The sequence below is a fragment of the Chrysemys picta genome, chromosome 1, assembly GCF_011386835.1.
Source record: "Chrysemys picta bellii isolate R12L10 chromosome 1, ASM1138683v2, whole genome shotgun sequence".
In the NCBI taxonomy this organism is placed as follows: Eukaryota; Metazoa; Chordata; order Testudines; family Emydidae; genus Chrysemys; species Chrysemys picta.
Window position 1 is genome coordinate 43,684,606 of NC_088791.1, and position 20,403 is coordinate 43,705,008.

At 47.5% G+C, this 20,403-nt stretch overlaps 1 protein-coding gene across 14 annotated transcripts in view; it reads left to right on the top strand.

The window, feature by feature from the left end:
• The window catches only part of CADPS2 (calcium dependent secretion activator 2), a 568,361-nt gene that overhangs the window by 152,666 nt on the left and 395,292 nt on the right, over positions 1-20,403 (top strand). The gene's annotated exons all lie outside the window — the stretch shown is intronic.

The window sequence follows — 20,403 nt, forward strand, 5'->3', positions numbered from 1 at the left end:
TTGTATTCTGTTGTAAATGAAATCAGTATATTTGAAGATGTAGACAAAAATATTTATAATTTAAATTGGTTTTCTATTATTATTTAAAGTGATTAAAACTGTGATTGTGACTATTTTAATATAATTAATTTGTTTTGCGTTAATTGCATATATTAACTGTGATTAATAGACTGCCCTAGTAGGAAGGAGATGGGGTTCAAGGAGGGGGTGGCAGCCCAGCCCAGGAAAAAAAGGGCAGGGACATATTTTCATTTTTTTATGTAATCTTGACCAAGCCACTATTGATTCAAGACTACTTGTTCCTTCCTCCTGTATTTCCCAGTGCAGTCTGTGTGTCTTTTAGATTTTAAGCTCTTTGAGGTGGGGACTGTCTGTGTACGCCTCTACCCTGATATAACACGACCCGATATAACATGAATTTGAATATAACGCAGTAAAGCATTGCTCCGGGGGGGTTGCGCACTCCGGTGGATCAAAGCAAGTTTGATATAACGGGATTTCACCTATAACGTGGTAAGATTTTTTGGCTCCCAAGGACAGCGTTATATCGGGGTAGAGGTGTATCTGTATTTTCTACAGCACCAAGCACACTGTTGGCACTAGACAAATAGTACTAATCAAACTTTCTAATGATATGTTATTGTTTATAAACTCAGATCAGCTTGCTAGATCTTCAGTTTTACCATTTTAGAGACTATTTCCCTTTTTAAATGGTAGTTTTCTTCTAAAAAGGGTGTGTGCAGATAGACGATAATAATTAAAACACTCTTTCCTTATTTGACTTTTATGTTTGTGTTTATCTTCTTTGTGTCTCTTTTCTTTGTCAGCCTTTCCCCATTTCCCCTTCCCTATTTCCCTACCCACTTAGTCTATTTTCCCCTTCCACAACCATTTTACTGCTCTCCTGTCCTCCATCACCTCCGACTTTGGTTCTCATCGGCTACAAATTCCCCTCCTTGGCTGGAAGTGTGGTCTTCATGTGTCACCTAGACGCTGTCCCTCAGACCAACAGCGGGGAATGCTGGGTAGGATTACCATACTTAAGGTTTTAAAAAAAGAGGACACTCCGTGGGCCCCGGGCCCCGCCCCTTCCTTGCCCTGGCCCCGCCCCAACTCCGCCCCTTCCCCAAAGTCCCCGCCCCAACTCTGCCCCTTCCCCGCCCCAACTCCGCCCCCACCCCAAAGTCTCCGCCCCCTACCCTGAGCACCCCGCATTCCCCCTCCTCCCTCCCAGCCATGCGAAACAGCTGCCCGAGCGCTGCCGGCTTCATGGTTTGCCGGGCAGCCCACAGACCTCCAGACCCACTGTGCCCCCGGCCAGGCGCTTCCCCAGCTCAGCCGGAGCCCGGGAGGGGAAGCACCCAGCCGGGAACGCAGGGTCTGGAGGTCGGGGGCTGCCCAGCAAACTGTGAAGCCGGTAGCGCTCGGGGCAGCTCAGCTCTTACAGAGCTGAGGAGTCAGGGAGCAGCAGCAGCCGCCGGAGCCCGGGAGGGGAACTGCCCGGCCAGGGGCGCAGGGTCCGGAGGTATGGGGGCTGCCCGAAGCTGGTAGCGCTCGGCAGCTTGGCTCTTACAGAGCTGAGGAGTCAGAGAGCAGCAGCAGTCGCCGGAGCCCGCTCTAAGGTAAGCCAGGGATGCCGGCAAAGCTGGGAGTATTTTTCCTGGACATGTTTGGCTTTTTGGAAATTCCCCCGGGACGGGGGTTTGATTACCAAAAAGCCGGACATGTCCGGGAAAAACCGGACATATGGTAACCCTAATGGTGGGTAGGAAAGTAATTAATTTCTTTTTTCCTTGGCATGGGGAATCTTCTATCCTTGGCCTTCCTCTGTGGATCTTTCTTCTTCTCTCCCACAAACACCCCCATCCAACCCTTCCTCCTAAAAAGAACCCCAAACCAAAAAACACCATGATCGTGTTTCTTGGAATAAAAAAAAAATCTTTGGTCAGGAAGGGGAAGTATCCTTTTATCTTTGACTGTTCTGGCCTCCCCCAACCCAAATGCATTCCCTTTCTCTCTCCTCTTTCCCCCCTCACCTCCATCCTGACGATTATGGTAGAGGTGATAATATATTACAGTGAAAAGTGAGAGGCAGCATAGTCTAGTAGTGGATTTCAGGGTGTGAGTTCTAATCCAGAGTCTGCCAATTACATCTGGTATGTCCATGAGCAAATCATTCATAAGACTGTAAAGTCTCTGAGACAAGGACCATGTTCTTCTGTATATTCTCTGAAGTTTCTAGCACTTACTGAAGCGGCAAAAGCAAACCACAGAATATGAACTTTGGAGTACTGTTGGAATTGTTAATGTTGGTTGGATTAAAAAATTAATAATAATAATAAAAAAAAACTGATGCAGAAAGAATAATAATTTTTGACCTTTCAGGAAATTTTTTTCATTGGATTGTCACTATTCTTTGTATCCCTTTTGCAAGTAATCTGAAACACACCAGGATCTGTCCTTTGGCTATATTGGTGCTCTTCACGTGTTGCTTCCTAGAATATCAGTTATGCATTGGTATTGTTTGTCCCTAGAGTATTTTGTAACTTTTTAGCCTTAACAGAAATATATTTTCTACAGCAAGCATGCCGAATTCTAATTTGTTAAACAAATCTGTTGTGGTGCAAAAGTTATGGCCACTCCAGTGCTCAAGAAGGCTTTCACTTTCATCTCCAACAGAAACCTAAGAGTAATACGTACCCCAACTATATCAGAATTGCGCTTTAATACAAAATCTTAAGTGACCTCCATAATGTTAAGGCAAAATAACTTCCTATATATATTGAATGTGTGACAGTCAGATGTGCTGATCTGTTGATATAATTGATACGAAAGCATATGAGATCACTGTTAATATTTTGCATTGGAGTTCAGGTTTGATAAACCCAGTATATGTGTTGCTTTTGGGCATCTATTGGAGATGAAAGCCTTATTGGAGTGTGCTGTTGACAGTGTTGTAGGCAGTATGAAGGTGGCAAGGAATGCATTTCCGTTGTTTTAAGTGTTTAGGTGGATGACGTGTATAGCCCCATTAAAGTCAATGGCAAACTGGGATTTCATCCTCTCTGTTTCCAGTGTTTGTCAGGAAAATGTGAGTAGTGGGCCTATAATACTACTTCTGTCTCAGGAGGTTTATGCCCTTCATTGGGCTGTGGAGAATGGAAGGAAGCAACCACAGTGTGGGCTCACATATGCACATACTACCATATACACCCAAATACTTACCGTAAGTGCATACTGCTTTGTGTGGAGAAATGTTAAAGCACCCTTTATATGCTCTTTGGATTCCTTTTTGCTATAAACAACAGTGCTGTTTGCTTTAGGCTGCAGTGCATAATTGAGACTATTACAGAGCACTTGTACTTACAAACAACCTTAACAGAATTTCCAGATGCTTCTATGATACTGCTATTAAACTTTACAGCTTTCTTCATAAGCATGAGAGAGTTCTACAAACTCATTTTTAACAAAAAATAAGAAATTTCTCCTCTTCTCTAAAGGAATTACTAAGGTTGAAGGTATATTGGTAGGGCAGTGTGGGGAAGATTACACTGGGGCTCATGCTAATGTAAATAATGGAATTAAGTCGCCAAGGCTTTTAATTTGGCACTTTCCAGGGATACTAAACTAACTGGGGGAAAAAGACACACCTTTTTCTCTCCACTCCCTCCCTAATAAACAACATATATTTTCAAAGTACTGGGTCGGGGTTTTTACCTACACAGCTTTCGTTAAGTCTAATGAGAGTTGTGCAGCAGAAACACAGCATAACTTAGAACATGTATTAATGTTTAAGGGATTTACTGAACCTTTTTTACTGGTATGAGGAGAGATGATATTATGGATTAAATTTTTAACGGGGCTTCACTCTGTTTCTCTTTGCCTGCATGTTTTTTGAGCTCGCATATACACAGGCTATATAATTTACATGTGCAAAAATTCTCTGAATAAATAATGTTTTGAAAATGTAGACCTCTTTTGGTCCTGAAACATCCAAATATGTTTGATTTCAAAATAGAGATACAATAGGGTGTTTTTTTCAGACTAATTGCTACTAACCCGCATTGTGGGAAAATAGCTACTGTAAGAGAACTTTAATGACAACGAAAAAAAACACTTGCAGCGAAAGGATCTTTATATTTCAAGCAAAATTAACCCTGTATGACACCAATGACAAATATGCTGAGACTTGCATGGTTTCCATTTTACACTCAAGTGGAGCAAAAATTAGAAGTCACTCTAGGGAAACATTTAATGAAGAGGAATAATCTTTTCTCCTACCACAAACTTAACTGTGGTTTTGTTCGGTAAACAACTGTAAAATTTGGGTCCCACATCCAGGGGATGGCCTATCCTGGGAGATCAGAGTATAAAACACTAATTTTTTTAGTGTTTTATACTAAAAAAACACTAAATTTGTTAAGAAATTTAACAAAGAATCATATGGCAATTAAGAAACTCCCTTGCAAGTGGAATGGAAATCCTCCCTATTGGTTTTAAACACATAATTTTTGTTTTAAAAAAACAATTCTTTCCAATTATCTGTGATTGGAAAAAATTGCCTTTTGTAGTGTCTGGGTGTAATGGATTCTTCCTGAATCTTCCAGATACAGTTTCAGTGCGTTTGCTGCTCATCACTTTCACAAGTATGGACATATAGCATTTAATAAGATTCTGGTAATCTTTATTGCTGATTTTTAGATCACTGAATAACTTGGAAATAGACCTGATTCTTGTCAACTTGGGAAAGCTGTGGGCACCAGCAGAGAGGCAGTGACCTGGGGCAGTAATAACACATGTGCTTCTTAATTTTCATAGCTCTCCAGCTCTATTTTATTCAGTAGATTTCAAAGCACTTTACAAAGGGAGGTCAGTTGCATTACCCATTTTACAGATGTGGAAACTGAGGCACAGGGAGGTGAAATGACTTGCCTATGGTCATCCAGGAGACCGATCAGAGAGCTGGGAATAGAACCCCAGGCTTCTGAGCCTTAGTCTGGTGCTCTATCCTTTAGGCCATATTAGAGCAGTGTTTTTCAAAGTTTGGGTCGCGACCCAATACTGGGTCGAGGCATATAAGGCACTAGGTCACCTTGCTCAGCACCCAGGGACCCTAGCGGTTCTGGTCAGCGCCGCCACCTGGGACATTAAAAGTCCTGTCAGTGGTACTGCCTGGCTAAGGCAGGCTAGTGCCTACCTGTTCCGACACCGCGCTGCGCCCCGGAAGCGGGCAGCAGTGGGTCTGGCTTCTAGGCAGGGGGGCCAAGGGGCTCCACACACTGCCCCCACCCCGAGCACCAACTCCACACTCCCATTGGCCGGTGCCTGTGGGCAAGAGCCGCTTTCATGCCTCCACCTAGGAGCTGGACCTGCTGCTGGCCACTTTTGGGGCGTGGTCCGCAGTGCCAAGACAGGCGGGAAGCCTGCCTCTGCACCCCAGCTGCACCACTGACCGGGAGCCGCTGGAAGTAACCCTGCGTCCCAATCCTCTGCCCCAGCCCTGAGCTCCCTCCAAACCCGGAAACCCTTCCTGCACCCCAAACCCCTCATCCCCGGCCCTATCCCAGAGCCTACACCCATAGCCCTGACCCCCCTCCCGCATCTCACCTCCCTGCCCCAGCCCAGAGCCCCTCCGGCACCCCAAGCCCCTCATGCCCAGCCCCACCCCAGAGCCTGCACCCACAGCCCTGACCCCCTCCCACACCCCAACCCCCTGCCCCAGCCAAGAGCCCCCTCCCACACCCTGAACCCCTCATTCCCAGCCCCACCCCGCAGCCCTCACCCCTGTGCCCCAGCCCTGAGCCCCTTCCACACCCCAAACCCCTCATCCCCAGCTCTGTTGGGTCACGGGCATCAACAATTTTCTTCAACTGGGTCCCCAGAAAAAGTTTGAAAACCACTGTACTAGAGCTCCCTCATCTTATTCTTGTTTCAAATACCAGCCATAACACTGGTGGGGGTAGATCAGAAAGCCAGAATAACATTCCTCTGAATATCCTTTCTGTGGAATGTTCCACATTATTTTATTCAGATCTCATAAACTGTCACCTCTTTTCATAAATTACATTAAGAACAAGTATTACAAAATTAGAATGGAAAACCATATGTCTTGTCAGCAGCAACAGGAATGTTCAATCTGGGGAGTAGCGTATGTAAAACTAACAGCAAACTGCCAGTGCACTCAAAAAAGCACTCCTTGATTTCCTGTTTCTTCTTATTTTCTCATATTTATTTTTCTCTAATTGCTTTCTCCTGGTCTCTCTCTAGATATCTTTGTCTTGTGATTCTCTTTTCCTTTTGAAGTTTTTCTCTCTTTTTCAAATTCCTTCTCCTTTTTCTTCCTTTTTTGGTCTGTCTCATTTTTATTTCCCCCCTTCCCTTTTAATTTTATTGGGACCCCTTCACTCAATGTGTGAATCCCTCATCTTGCCCTCTTTCCCCCTCTCATACTAATCTGGACCCCCATTTTTCCCATGTCTCTTTGCAGACTTGCTTTCCCCATTATCTCTTTCTGTACCCTTTGGTGCATCTTCCGTTGTTTATTTGCTTCCTTTTACATCCAATTTCCTTGTATGGTTGGAGGGGTTAGGGGAAAGGTAATATTTTCCATGGCCCTTTCAAGGTCCTTTGACCTCCCTGTTGCCTTCTCCCCCAGCTCTATCTCAGTTCACTTCCTGGCTCTGTCTTTTAGTCAGTCTGAGGGTACGTCCAGACTATCCGCCGTATTGGCGGGTAGCGATCGATTTATCGGGGATCGATATATCACACGCGATATATCGATCCCCAAATGCGCTCCCTGTCTACTCCGGAACTCCACCGGAGCGAGTGGCGGTAGCGGAGTCAACGGGGGAGCTGCGGCCGTCGATCCCGCGCCGTGAGGACTCAAGGTAAATCGATCTAAAATACTTCGACTTCAGCTACACTATTCACGTAGCTGAAGTTGCGTATCTTGGATCGATCCCCCCGGTGTAGACCAGCCCTGAGACAGCACTGCTAAAGGAAGTTGGCAGGCAGACTTTAAAAGTCAGAGTAGCACACAGAGGAATTGAAGAGACCATCACAAAGCTGAAGACTGATGGGGAGGGATTTTTGCCTAAACATAGAGGAGGGCTGGTCCCACAGAGGAGAGATGTTCACTTGTCATTCCCTTGCCAGTGGTAGAACCCAATAGCTTTCCTGTTGAGTTCTTTGCCTTCAGTGTTGCTAAGCGCTCTTAAGTAATAGATTTCCAGATCTTCCGGAGACAGAGTAGAGAAATCAGGGTGTAGCATGGTAGTTTCCCTGAGGGAATGTGGGAGCTGTGCAAAAACAAATGGAAATCATTTAAACCAAATCACACAGTGGAGGGTGTCCCCACTTCATTCCCTGATGTTCTGTGCCTTCAAAGCATGGTGAGGAATGCAGAGAGATCCACAGCTTGTGGTCAGCAGTAGAAACTTAAGGCTACTTAAGAGCAGTTTATCTGGCATTCAGAGCTTTTTCTCTCTCTCTCTAGCTAAGGGAATGTCCTGTGTCCAAGCACACTTTTGCAAATGTTCCTTTTCCCAAATAGATGCAATTGTATCTTATTGGAGGGCAACAAGCATTTCTACAGTTTTGCTCCGGAGGTGGAAGTCGTTTTGGTTCCTTGATAGGATTGCCAACTTTCTAATCGCACAAAACTGAACACCTTTGCCCTGCCCCGGGCCCTAGGCCTTGCCCTACCCCTTTTCTGAGGCCCCACCCCCCACTCACTCAATCCATCCTTTCTCTGTCTCTCACTCTCCTCAACCCTTGCTCATTTTCACCAGGTTGGGGCATGTTCCCTCTAATTTTTTCCATCCATGTGCGGAATAAATTTTGTCATGTGCACCAAGGTATGTGCCTATGTGCGCCACCAGTAGAAACAAAAAACCTATATATAATATATACACCTCTACCCCGATATAACGTGACTCGATATAACACGAATTCGGATATAATGCAGTAAAGCAGTGCTCCAGAGGGGTGGGGCTGCGCACTCCGGTGGATCAAAGCAAGTTCGATATAACATGGTTTCACCTATAACGTGGTAAGATTGTTTGGCTCCCGAGAACAGCATTATAGCAGGGTAGAGGTATATTTTTAAAAGTTACCATGGGGATAATTACTCCAGCCATGACAGGTTAGGCATTTTAGAACTCACTACTCAAAGAATTAAATTTAAGTGTAAGAGAAATAAAAAATTATGAAATGCATAGACCTGTCAAAACATTAAAATAACACACTTTGAAAGAATAAAATTACAGAGAATATATATGCATTGCAGGAAGTATCAAGAAGTACCGACAACAATAATACAAGTATGTGTTGGGAGGTGAGTGTGAAAGAGACTGCCTCTGTGTGTGTGTGTGTGCGCGCGTGTGAGAGAGAGAGGGGCACACAGAGACTGTGTGTATGCTGGCTGCTGGAGAAAGCTGTGCGCTGTCTCTTTCAGACACTCACTGAAAGCTCTCCTGCTCCCCAGTCCTGAGCCCTGTTGTCTCCCCTCCCCTGCTTTGCAGAGATGAGGTATATGGGCAGGGGGAGAGAGACTGTGTGAGCTGGCTGCTGGGGAAATCTCAGAAACAGTGCACCGTCTCTTTAAGAAAGGCACTCAGCCACTCACCATTCAGACCACAGCAGCTCTGAGTCCTCCTGAGACAGGCAGTGTCCCCTCTGCTCTGCTCTGTGGAGATGGGGTACAGGGGTGGTGGGAGGGGGACACCCTGACATCAGCACCCTCCTCCCTCCCCCACCCCCTTCTCTGCACAGCCAGCAGGAGGGTCCCAGGAGCAGCTGCAGGACATTGCAATGAGGGGGGAAAGGCACCTGAACACATACTGCTGGCTGCATACTCAGCTGGGCAGCACTTAAATTTCTCCTGCATGGCCAAGTGCACAGCTTACAGGGAATACAGCTGGGGCAGAGGGTTGGGGTGCAGGCTCTGGGGTAGGCCAGGCATGTGGGTTTTGGGGTATAGGAGAGGGTTCTGGGCTGTGGAATGGAGCCGAGGGGTTCGGAATATGGGAGTCGGCTCTGGGCTGAGGCAGGGGGTTGGGATATGGAAGGGGGTACGGGCTCTGGGCTGGAGCTGCAGGCTCCGGGGTGAGGGCAGAAATGAGGGGTTCAGGGTGCGGGAGGGGGTTCTGGGCTGGGGCAGGAGGTTGGGGTGCGGGCTCTGGGAGGGAGTTTGGGTGTGGGAGGGGACTCAGGGCTGGGGCAGGGGGTTGGTGTGTGGGAGGGGGTGAGGGATGCAGGCTCCGGGTGGCACTTACCTTGGGGAGCTCCCCGAGAGCGGCGACATGTCCCTCAGCTCCTAGGCAGAGGCATGGCCAGATGGTTCTGCATGCTGCCTCTGCTTGCAGGCGCTGCCCCCGCAGCTCCCATTGACTGCGTTTCCCAGCCAATGGGAGCTGCGGAGCTGGCGCTCGGGTCAGGGGCATTGTGCGGAGCCCCCCTGGCCTCTGCCTAGGAGCCAAGGGACTTGTCGCTACTTCTGGGGAGCTGCGCGGAGCCAGATAGGGAGCCTGCCAGCCCCGCCAATCAGCCCAGTTAGCGGTGCTGACCAGAGCCGCCAGGGTCCCTTTTCCACCGGGTATTCCGGTCGAAAACCAGACACCTGGCAACCCTATTCCTTGACTGTCTTCTTACTAGACTTTACCAAAGGATTTGTATCTGTATTTCCTCTGATACCAGTGGAGTTCCAGGGTAACAGCAAAGTTCTTCTTCGAGGAGTGTCCCTGTGGTTGCTCCACATTAGATGTCTTGGTGCCCTGTGCTTATAATTGGAGATTTGTAGTAGCAGTGCCCTGGTTGGCTGCGCGTGCGCAGCAGCCGTCTTGTGCCACTCCAAGCGGCTACCTAGCATGAGCAGCCAATCGACCCCCAGTTCCTTCTCTACTGCCCTTGGCTTGAGTCGGAGCAACAGCAGCTCCCCTTCAACTTCGTAGAAAGTTTATATTCCTTCCTTTTTCTTTTATCCTCTCTTCTAGTTAACTTTGGTTATCATTACTTTTAATTTCTTCCATACTTAAAAAAAAAAAAAAAATTAGGGTAGTTTTTCCCCTCCCGCCCCAAGTGGGCCTCCGCCAGCAATGACTGCTTAAACACGGGCTGCCCCATTTCTCTCCAGAGCTGGACCTTCCTCAGGCATGCCTGGTTCCCCTGGATTTAAACGCTGCCTGACCTGTAGGCTATCCATACCTGTTTCAGATAGCCATGCTCAGTGCGTCCGCTGTCTCGGAGAGACCCATATTCCTCAAAAGGCTCCTTATTGTTAAAAAACTGTCTTCCAGGACACTAAAGGCCAGGGACCTCCAATATTACTCATGATGGAGAAATCCCTCAGGCCAGCCTCCGACCCAGATTCCAGGATACCTTCTGGCCAATGGTCGCCAGCAGCAGCCTGAGGCAAGGGAACAACTACCAAAACAGTTTCCAAGGACCCTGTCCCTAAAAAGGCGACCAAACACCAGTCTCAGTCCCCGCCAGAGTGAGACCCGCCTAAAAAGAAACAGTCTCCTGGCAAAAAATCAGCCCTGGTACCAACGACACCGAGAGCCTCAGACCAAGAGTCACAGTGAACGTCCGGTACCCAGACTTCCCGAGGAGCCAAGGACCGGGTACGGGCATGCTATGGCACCTCCTGCTGGTCAGTCTGGGAATTAGCTCAGTCCAGCTTTGGAGTGCCTCCTGCTACCCGGTATCTCCCTACCTGCTTCCTTGTCAGTCCCCACCATAGTACTTCAGGTCCCCAAGCTCTGGGTTTCCCCCTCCCCCTATGCCCACCTTGCCTCAGTGGCTACTGCCAGTCGTCGTCATCTCTGGGGCAAACGGCAGTCTGTAATGGCCACTCATCATTGGCAAGGGGGTTTGACCTGCTGCCTTTTCTAGCCCCAGCTGTATCCCTGCAGTCTCAGTACCTCCTTAGGCTTTCCTGCCAGGCCCTCTGCCTGGGAGGTAGCCAGGCCTGAGCTCCACAGCTCAGCCTGTCACTTCCCCAGCACTGCTCTGTCAAAGGTATCCCGTCTCTCCCAGGCAGCCAGGTCCTTCCCACTCCAAGCTAGAGTGAGGCTGACCCGGCTCCTGACTCTCAGCCCTCTTATCAGGGCCAGCTGTGCCGTGATTGAGCTGCCCACACCTATGGCCAGCTACTCAGCCAGCCTCCCTCAGCTGCTCTCACTCCTTTTATCCCAGGAGTGGGGTAACCACCCTGCTACACAGGCTCTCAGTAAGGTGTGCGATCTAAAGCAAAGCTCCTTAGCTCGGTACCAACCTTGCCGAAGAACGTCCTGGCACTGACCACTGTAATGGCGCCACCTGCTGCACGTACACAGCTAAGTAAGGCCTCGGACTGACAGTTCTGACCCTCTCCTCAGACTGTAGTGCCATTCCCAGCACCGAGCTTCCCGATACTGCAACTTTTCACTAGACAGGCATACCTGGCAGTTTCTTCTACACCAGGAACCCCACTATTCGGTACCGATGGTACCCAGTGAGGCCCGGACCAAGCTAGACCATCACCCCAGGGGCTTCGGCGCCACCTCTCTCTAGTGATGATGATGATGAAGAGGATGACCTGGGACTGTATACCCCTCGCCACTCCTCTCCTAAAGCTGGACCCTCACATCACCAGCCACTGGTAGACACACGAGCTTGGTAGCCCAGCCCCAATCCTGGCTGCCACCTTCTATAGCTCTCCCACCCAACTGGCCATATTGGGACCCAGGCGCCATTTATAGGACCCAGAACATTAGATCGCCTAACCCACCGGTCTCCAGAACACCCTGCCCTCCCTCACCAATGGACCAGCACCTTCAGAGACCCAGGATGAGGAGACTGAAGAGCAGCAGGGCGGACCTGAAGGAGACACCTTGCCACCTGTGCATATCTCATCTTCGTCTCCAGATGAAACGATCATGCCACCACCCCCCACATTGGGGGATGACTTCAAATCCTTTCAGGTCCTTTTCAAGAGGGTGGCGGAATCCCTCGACATCTCCTTGCCTGAGCTCCCTGAGACCCAACATAAGCTCACTGACATTCTCCAGGCATCCCCATCAGCAAAAATAGCACTGCCGATTAACGCTGCCATAATGGACCCTGCCAAAATCATCTGGCAGACGCCAGCCATGGCCCCTCCTTCCTGCAAAAGGTCAGACAAAAAATATTACATGCCGGCAAAAGGGGCTGACTTTCTGTTTACTTACCCCACTCCTGATTCACTGTTCATGGAGACACTAAATCAGAGGGGCAAACGGCAACAGTCCAGATCCACCCCTTACGACAAGGACTGGAAGAGGCTAGACTCTTTGGGCACAAAGAGTCTATTCTTCTGCCACTCGGCAATTCTGTATCACAAATTACTCTGCATTGCTCACAAGATATGCACACAACCTATTTTCTATAATGTCATCTTTTAATGAACATCTCCTAGAGAACGAGAGAAGCGCATAAGTCCAATATCTCTGAAGGCTCTCTCATTGCAAAGACGGCCCTCCAAACCTCTCTCAATTCCGTGGACACAGCAGCACACTCCATCGCGACTTCCATCGTCATGCGTCGGGCATCATGGCTACATCTATCTGGATTCCTGAGGGAACTGCAGGTTACTATGGAAGACCTGCCCTTTGAGGCTCAGAAACTGTTTGCAGAATCCACAGATGCATCCTTACGTACTTTAAAGGACTCCTGGGCCACCTTAATGACTCTGGGCATCTATGTCCCTGGAATCAAGAAAAAGCAAGGCAGGTTTTACAACCAAAAATTCCGGGCTGCAACATACTCCCAGCCCCAAAGACACTATACACAATGCTGCAAACAGAGGTAGATGGAACGAAGACAGAGTCAAGACCAGCCTTCCACGTCCTAGCCTTCTACCTCCAGGCAATCATTTTGAAGGTCTGGTCAAGGGCACAAACCTCTATACTCTCTCACTTTGGAACTCAACCCCACCGTAACACCATTCGGGGGCTGCTTGTCTCCATATTACCTAGTCTGGAACAAGATCACTACAGACAGATGGGTCCTGGAAATTATCTAGCAGGGTTACTCCATCCCATTTATTTCTATCCAACCTACCCACCCCCCTTCCCCATCCCTCTTCAGAAACCCCTCTCACGAGCCCCTATTACAACAGGAAATAAACCATCTCCTGCAATTAGGGACCGTGGAACCAGTACCACCTCAACGCAGGGGAAGAGGATTTTATTCCCATTATTTCCTCACTCAGAAAAAGAATGGCGGATGGAGACCCATTCTGGATTTACGCAAACTCAACAAGTTTGTGAGAACACAGCGATTCAAAATGCTGACCCTATCAACAATAATTCTGGCATTAGAGAAAGGAGATTGGCTCTCGTCCCTCAACCTACAAGATGCTTACTTTCATGTCACCATTCACCCAGCGCACAGAAAATTCTTGCGGTTCACCCTAGGACATCAACATTACCGATGCAAAGTGTTACCCTTCGGACTGTCAACCGCCCCAAGGGTCTTTTCCATGATCCTTGCTGTTGCTGCAGCTCACCTTCGCAGACTAGGGGTCATGATTTTTCCATACCTAGATGACTGCCTATTACGAGCACCAACTCAGCGGGCAGCACGAGAGGCCACACAGACCACAATGGCCCTCTTTATGAACTTCGGACTCAAATCTTCAGAAGTCCACTTTCGTCCCTGTCCAACACTTGGAATTTATAGGGGCCTATCTTGACTGTCTCACAGCAACAACGAGGTTACCTCAACAACGCTTCCTCAACTTAACCACTCTGATTACTACAGTCACGCTCAGCCCACAAACATCTGCCAGGATGTGCCTACAACTTTTGGGGCACATGGCCGCTACGACTTTCATCATCAAACATGCCAGACTACCTATGAGATGCCTACAAACCTGGCTTCGCACTTGCTATATACCACACAAGCACTCCCTCAGCAGGTGGCTCACCATGCCCTACAAGGTAAAGGATTCCCTTGAGTAGTGGACAACCCACAAAACATCTGCTCAGGTGTCCCATTCCTACCAAAAGCTTCTACAATAACGATCACCAAGGATGCCTCTCTCATGGGATGGGAAGCTCACCTGGAGAACAACGCAATCCAGGGTCATTGGTAGGCCGCGGAAGCCATCTTGCATATAAACATACTAGAACTAAGAGCACTCAGAAACACATGCCAGCACTTCCTTCCTCTAATCCACAACACTACTATCAAAGTCCTTACCGACAACACAGTATGCATGTTCTAAATAAACTGCCAAGGGGGAGCCCGATCATACCCTCTGTGCATGGAGGCAATACAACTCTGGAACTGGTGCATTTCCCACAATGTAGACATCTCGGCATCCTACCTGCCGGGACACCAGAACACAATGGTGGACCAACTGAGCAGAGACTTCTCACAAACCCATGAGTGGGAGATAGACTATGCAACCCTCACCACCATTTTCAACTTACGGGAGTTCCCCGCTATAGGCCTATTTGCCACAGCTCACAACGCAAAGTGCCCTCAATACCGCTCCCAAGCGGGACTGCAATGCCACTCCCTGGGCGACACCCTCCTCATGAAATGGCAGGCGCTGCTAATGTATGTGTTCACTCAAATTCCACTTCTGAGTCGGGTTATTCACAAGATCAGGCAAGACAAGTCCAGGGTCATTTTCATTGCCCCTACATGGCCCAGACAAACATGGTTCCCATTCCTGAGACAAAGGGCAGTGAAACCACCTCAAACCCTCCTTTTAATACCTCACTTCCTGACACAGGACTCAGGACGTGTCAATCACCCAGAGGTGAAAGTAAGCCGGTACGGTCTGGTATGGCGTACCGGCAAGAGCCGGACTGGACCAGCTTCTCCGGCGGTGATTTTAAGGGCCTAGGGCTCCAGCCACTGCAGGGAGCCCCTGAGCCCTTTAAATCACCCACGGAGCTCCAGCAGCCGGGCTCGGGCAGGGATTTAAAGGTCCCAGAGCTCTGGCCCCTGCGGGGAGCCCCAGGCCCTTTAAATCACCTCCAGAGCCCTGCCGTCGCTACCCGAGCCCTAGCCGGAGCCCTGCCGCCTGGAGTCCTGGGACCTTTAATTTGCCCCTGAGCCCCAGGGCTCCCAGTTACCTCTGCAGCTGGTAGCTCTGGGGTGATTTAAAGGCCCTGGGGTTCCCAGCCACAGCTGGAGCCCCAGGGCCTTTAAATCTTGAAAGGTCCCTCCTCTTCCTGTTGAGGCCATGCCTCTTCTGGTTGAAGCCATGCCCTACTCAGGACTCCGGCGTACCGGTAAGTCCTTTAAGTTACTTTCAACCCTGCAATCACCCCAACCTAGCTCTTCTCCATCTCAAGGCCTGGTTTCTCCGTGGCTAACAGGTATTGATACAGACAATTCCGACGAACTTAAAGACATACTCTTGAACAGCTGCAGACTAAGCACACGAAAAATGTATACACAGAAGACACGATTTCGCACCTGGTGCAAGACTAACCATATTTCTCCAAGGTTCTCGAATATATACTGGGTCTTAAAAAATCGGGGCTATCCAGCAGCTCCATTAGAGTACACTTCACTGCAATCACCTTGTTCCATGATAACGTGGATGGAGCCACTATCTTTGCTCATCCAACGACTAAACGTTTTCTGAAAGGCATGATGAATACCTACCCAACGCTAAAAAACCCTACACCCATGTGGAATCTTAATCTCGTCCTTCGTAGCCTCATGGAGAAACCATTTGAACCCTTCGCAACTTGTTCATTGCTACATCTTTCTATGAAAGTGGCCTTCCTGATTGCCATCACATCGGCGAGAAGGGTAGGAGAGCTAGGTGCCTTAATGGCACACTCACCTTATACCACATTCTATAAAAGACAAAGTGGTCGTATGACCGCACCCCAAATTCATACCCAGGGAAGCCTCGCCCTTTCATCTAAATCAACCAATATGCTTACCTGTGTTTTTTCCCCAAAACCACATGCCAGCAACAGGGAGGCTTCTCTTCACACACTCGACATTAGCAGAGCACTAGCCTTTTACCTAGAAAGAACAAAAACATTTAGAAAATCGTCTCGTCTCTTTCTCTCCATAATAGAATGATCGAAGGGTCAGACTGTCTCTGTTTAGAGATGATCTAAATGGATCTTGGGCTGTATCCATTTGTTACCAGCAGAACAACCTCCTTCCTCCACCAGGAGTTTGCACACACTCCACTAGAGCATTACCAACATCAGTAGCATTTCTCAATGACATCTCCATCGCAGACATTAGCAAAGCATCTACCTGGGCCTCTGCCCCCACTTTTACTAAGCACTACTCTCTTGAGCAGCAATCAGCTGCAGACGTACAGTTTGGACTCTCAGGGCTAACCACCGTCAATAAGCCAACTCCTAAGCCCACCCTCCATTGTGGGGTACTGCTCCATAGTCACCTAAAGTGGAGCACCCACAGGGACACTCAAAGAAGAGGAGGTTACTCACCCTGTTCAGTAACTGAGGTTCTTCGAGACGGTTGTCCCTGTGGGTGCTCCACTGCCCCCCATCCCCTCTACTTTGGAGTTCCATGCTGATCCTCTTGGATAGAGAAGGAACTGGGAGCAGGTTGGCTGTGCATGCTAGGTAGCCGCTTAGAGCACCTGCTACTACAAATCTCCGATTATAAGCGCTGGGCGCCAAGACAGCTAAAGTGGAGCACCCACAGGAACAACCATCTTGAAGAACCTCAGGTACTGCACAGGGTGAGTAACCTCATTAAAATAGGACAGAAAATAACTACTGCTAGGTGCTCCAAATTGGGCTAGGTGCTTTTAGTATTCAAGTCTTTTGGATCTGGCAACACTGCAGTGCTTCTAGCTCTCTAGATTTGCTTTATATAGCCAAATCTTTCACCCCAAATTTGAACCTTTGTAAGTACCTGCATAGATAATACAACTCTGATAGCAAGAGGCAATTGTTAGATAGAAATGCATGGATGTGTACTGCCAAGTTACTCAGATCTTTAGTTACTTTTAAGTAGCCTTTCTTTTCATGGCTAAATTGTAATTATTTGTGGACTGTGTAGCTATGAAATCAGACTTCTTTTATTGTGTTAAAAGCCATAAAATATTTCTATACTATTAGCCAATAGGATTGGAATATGCAATGAATTAGCCCACTGTTTGGCATTGTAGTCTGAGATGTCACAATCCTACCTCCAAATATTAAACTTTTCAGATTTAAAAAAAAATTATGCTGATCTCAATTTTTCTTGTTTCTTTTTCTCTTTAAGAACTGGAACCTCACAAAATATCTAAATGTAGAGACACTATTCTCACTGGCTTCCTGTGGCCTCTTTCCTTTATTTTTATCAGCTCTTTTCTCCCTGATATGCAAGACTGATTTTTGTTTGTTTTTTATTTTCTATTTTTTATTTGGTCAATTCTGTAGTTACTTGGTAGAGGAAGGAATGAAGCTGCTTGTGGGTGGTATTTGGGGAAGAGAGAATGCATCATCCTGGCTGGCATTAAATGATTTTTCCTGCTGTTTAGCCAGCTCGGTCCTCAAGCCACTAGAACTTCTGTTGCCTGCATGAACATAACATTTCTGGAGGGGAATTGGACTGTCAGATTTTACAACAAGCTTTGTTTGCAGAGAACTCCCCTTTGGAAAAAGTGACTGGAATGCTGGGTACCACCAGAAGGAAAAAATGCCAAGACGTGCAGCTGCTGGATGGATTTTAGAAAGCTAGTAAATTCTGGCTCCCAGTTAGCCTTCCTTGTGTGGGAAGTTTGTGCTGTTAAAGACAAAATAAAGGTGACTGTGGAGAATGGTGCCACCTACAATAATTCAGGCATAAGCAACAGAGTGTTTAATATGTCTCATCAGAGTGCAGAAGATATTGTTGCAATCATGATTGGCAATCTGATGACTGAAAGGAAAACAAATGTTATACTTGATTCACAAGGGTATCCAGGTAACTGAGAAGTGGGAACAAAGCACTTCTGGATTAAGTATTTTTTGTGTGTACTTTTTTCAGTCACATAGCTAAGGGACATCTTCAGTTGCACAGATTTTAAAAAGGGAAACATGGACGTTGATACAGAGGGAGAGAGCTGTGTTCTATGCTTAGAAGCACACAAGCCCAGAGAGAGAGTTCATAGTTTAACCTGTAAGCAGTTACTCCACAAGAGATGCTTTGAATTCTGGCTGTCAAAGCATAAAACATGCCCAGAGTGGAACTGTGATATCTTAAAAGTGAATTGAAGGAAATGAATTAAGCCTTTAAAATCTCTAATTTTGAAAGACTCATAGCACTGCTATTCTTGATGAGAATACAATAGCCATTTTAAATATGCTCTTAGTAAGAGGCCAGATAAATTTGTGGACTAAAAACATGCTTCTTTAGAGAATTATGATCCATTTCTGTGACTTTGGTTATCTTTCATAACCTTTACAATGCAACTTTTGAAGGAGAGGATTTAAAACTCATGTTTGTTCAGAAAAGTTGGGGATTTTATTTAACCACACAGTTTTTTCTGTTTAGAAATCTGCCAGCCATAGTTTAATTTTCTTCACTTAATTTTGGGTCTATGCACAATTAACAAAATTGTGAATGAAGTGTGCAAGTTGTGGAAATGCTGATTTATTAATTTAACCTCTCTAAAATTAAAAAGGTATCATCTTTTCTGTAGCATTACGGATCCAGTCCTGAAAACCCTTACTGGGGTAAGAAGCCCTTAACTCTCTTGAGTAGGGCCTTTGAAATCACTTGAATAATAGTGTTTGTAGGGTTGGGTCATTATGAAACATTGTTAGTTTTGCTATTTAAAAAAAAATCTTCTAAGCAATTTATTACACAGGAGAAAAACACTTGTGATTGCAAAATATTAAGCTGAACTCTCATAACACAGATACACTTTTGTTCTTCTCCACCATCCTGCAGTTATTAAAAGAACATTTACATTTCAAATGCTCAGATAAATTTTAGTCTCCTCTTGGTCTACATTGGAGGTCCCTATTGGAAATGTATTTCAGTTAAAGTAGATACATTTTTAGTTGAATTTTAAAGGACCTGTAGTAATGTACTAGATCTTTTTTATTTAGCCCACAAACAATTTTTTATCTCAACTAAGAGCTGTATAAACCCATTGCATAAACATAGGTCTGTCTCATTTCAAGAAAAGCTCACCTTGTTCCTGTTACTGGATTAAGTTGATACCCACCTCCAACTAGGGAAATATACTTCTATTTCACTGTTAGAATCTAGTTAGTGGCCTACAACTGTAGATCTTGCTGTAATCCTAGGCATGGTTAACAGTATGAATCAAAGTAAGGCTGAGAACCAAAGTAGGCCTTGTCAGAATACTTACACTAAATATCATTTTACCAATTAAGCACGTTCCTGACATGAGAGGATGGTAGTGCAACTCACAGACCTCTTAAGTAACTATGTAAACACATGCCTAAGAGGGAGGTCTCTTCCTTTTTCTTGTAGTACTCTTTTTCTTTGAAAATAATCTCTGACTAAGGTTCAGGAGACAGAAGTTTGTGAGGACGGGATTGTGAGGTTCCTTTGCCAAAATGGAGATTTCTCGCTCACACCAATGGGCAGCAGGTCGCATAGGCTGGGGGAGGCTATGCCTCCCTAAACAGCCAGGCGTGGCCCCACCCTGTGTGTGCAGCTCCAGTCCTCCATCCCCCAGTGCTCCAGCTGGGGAGGCTGCAGCCACCTGCCTTCCTGGTGCTTCGGGGCTGGGGGAGCTGTGGCCACCCTCCCTTCTGCGCGCCAGGGCTGGGGAGGCTGGGGCCATGCGCTGCCCGCCGGCTGGAGCACTGGGGGCTGGAGGACTGGAGCTGCACGCAGGGGGTGTAGTTTACTGTGAAACTTGCTCATTGAAGATTTTGGAAGGAAAAGGTACAAGATGAAAAACAGCTTTAAACCTTTCTTGTTGGTACATCAGTGCTCAAGGTTGTAAGAGTTTTATTTTGTCAGTTTAAAAAAAAGGGCAATAGTAGGGTTACCATATTTCCACAAGCAAAAAAGAGGACACTGGGGGGGAGGAGCCCTGTTCTAGCCCCGCCCCTGCCCCGCCCCCATCCACTCCCTCCCACTTCCCACCCCCCGATTGCCCCCCTCAGAACTCCCAACCCCCCACCGCTCCTTGTCCCCTGACTGCCCCCTCCTGGGACCCCTGCCACTAACTGCCCCCTAGGATCCCACCCCCTATCTAAGCCGCCCTGCTTCTTGTCCCCTGACTGCCCCCTCCTGAGAACCCCCTACGACTCTACCTGTCCCCTGACTGCCCCGACCCTTATCCACACCCCCACCCCATAGTGTCACCCCCGCCCCCAGACAGACCCCCGGGGACTCCCATGCCCTATCCAACTGCTCCCCGCCCCCTGACAGGACCCCCCAGAACTCCTGACCCATCCAACCCCTCTGCTA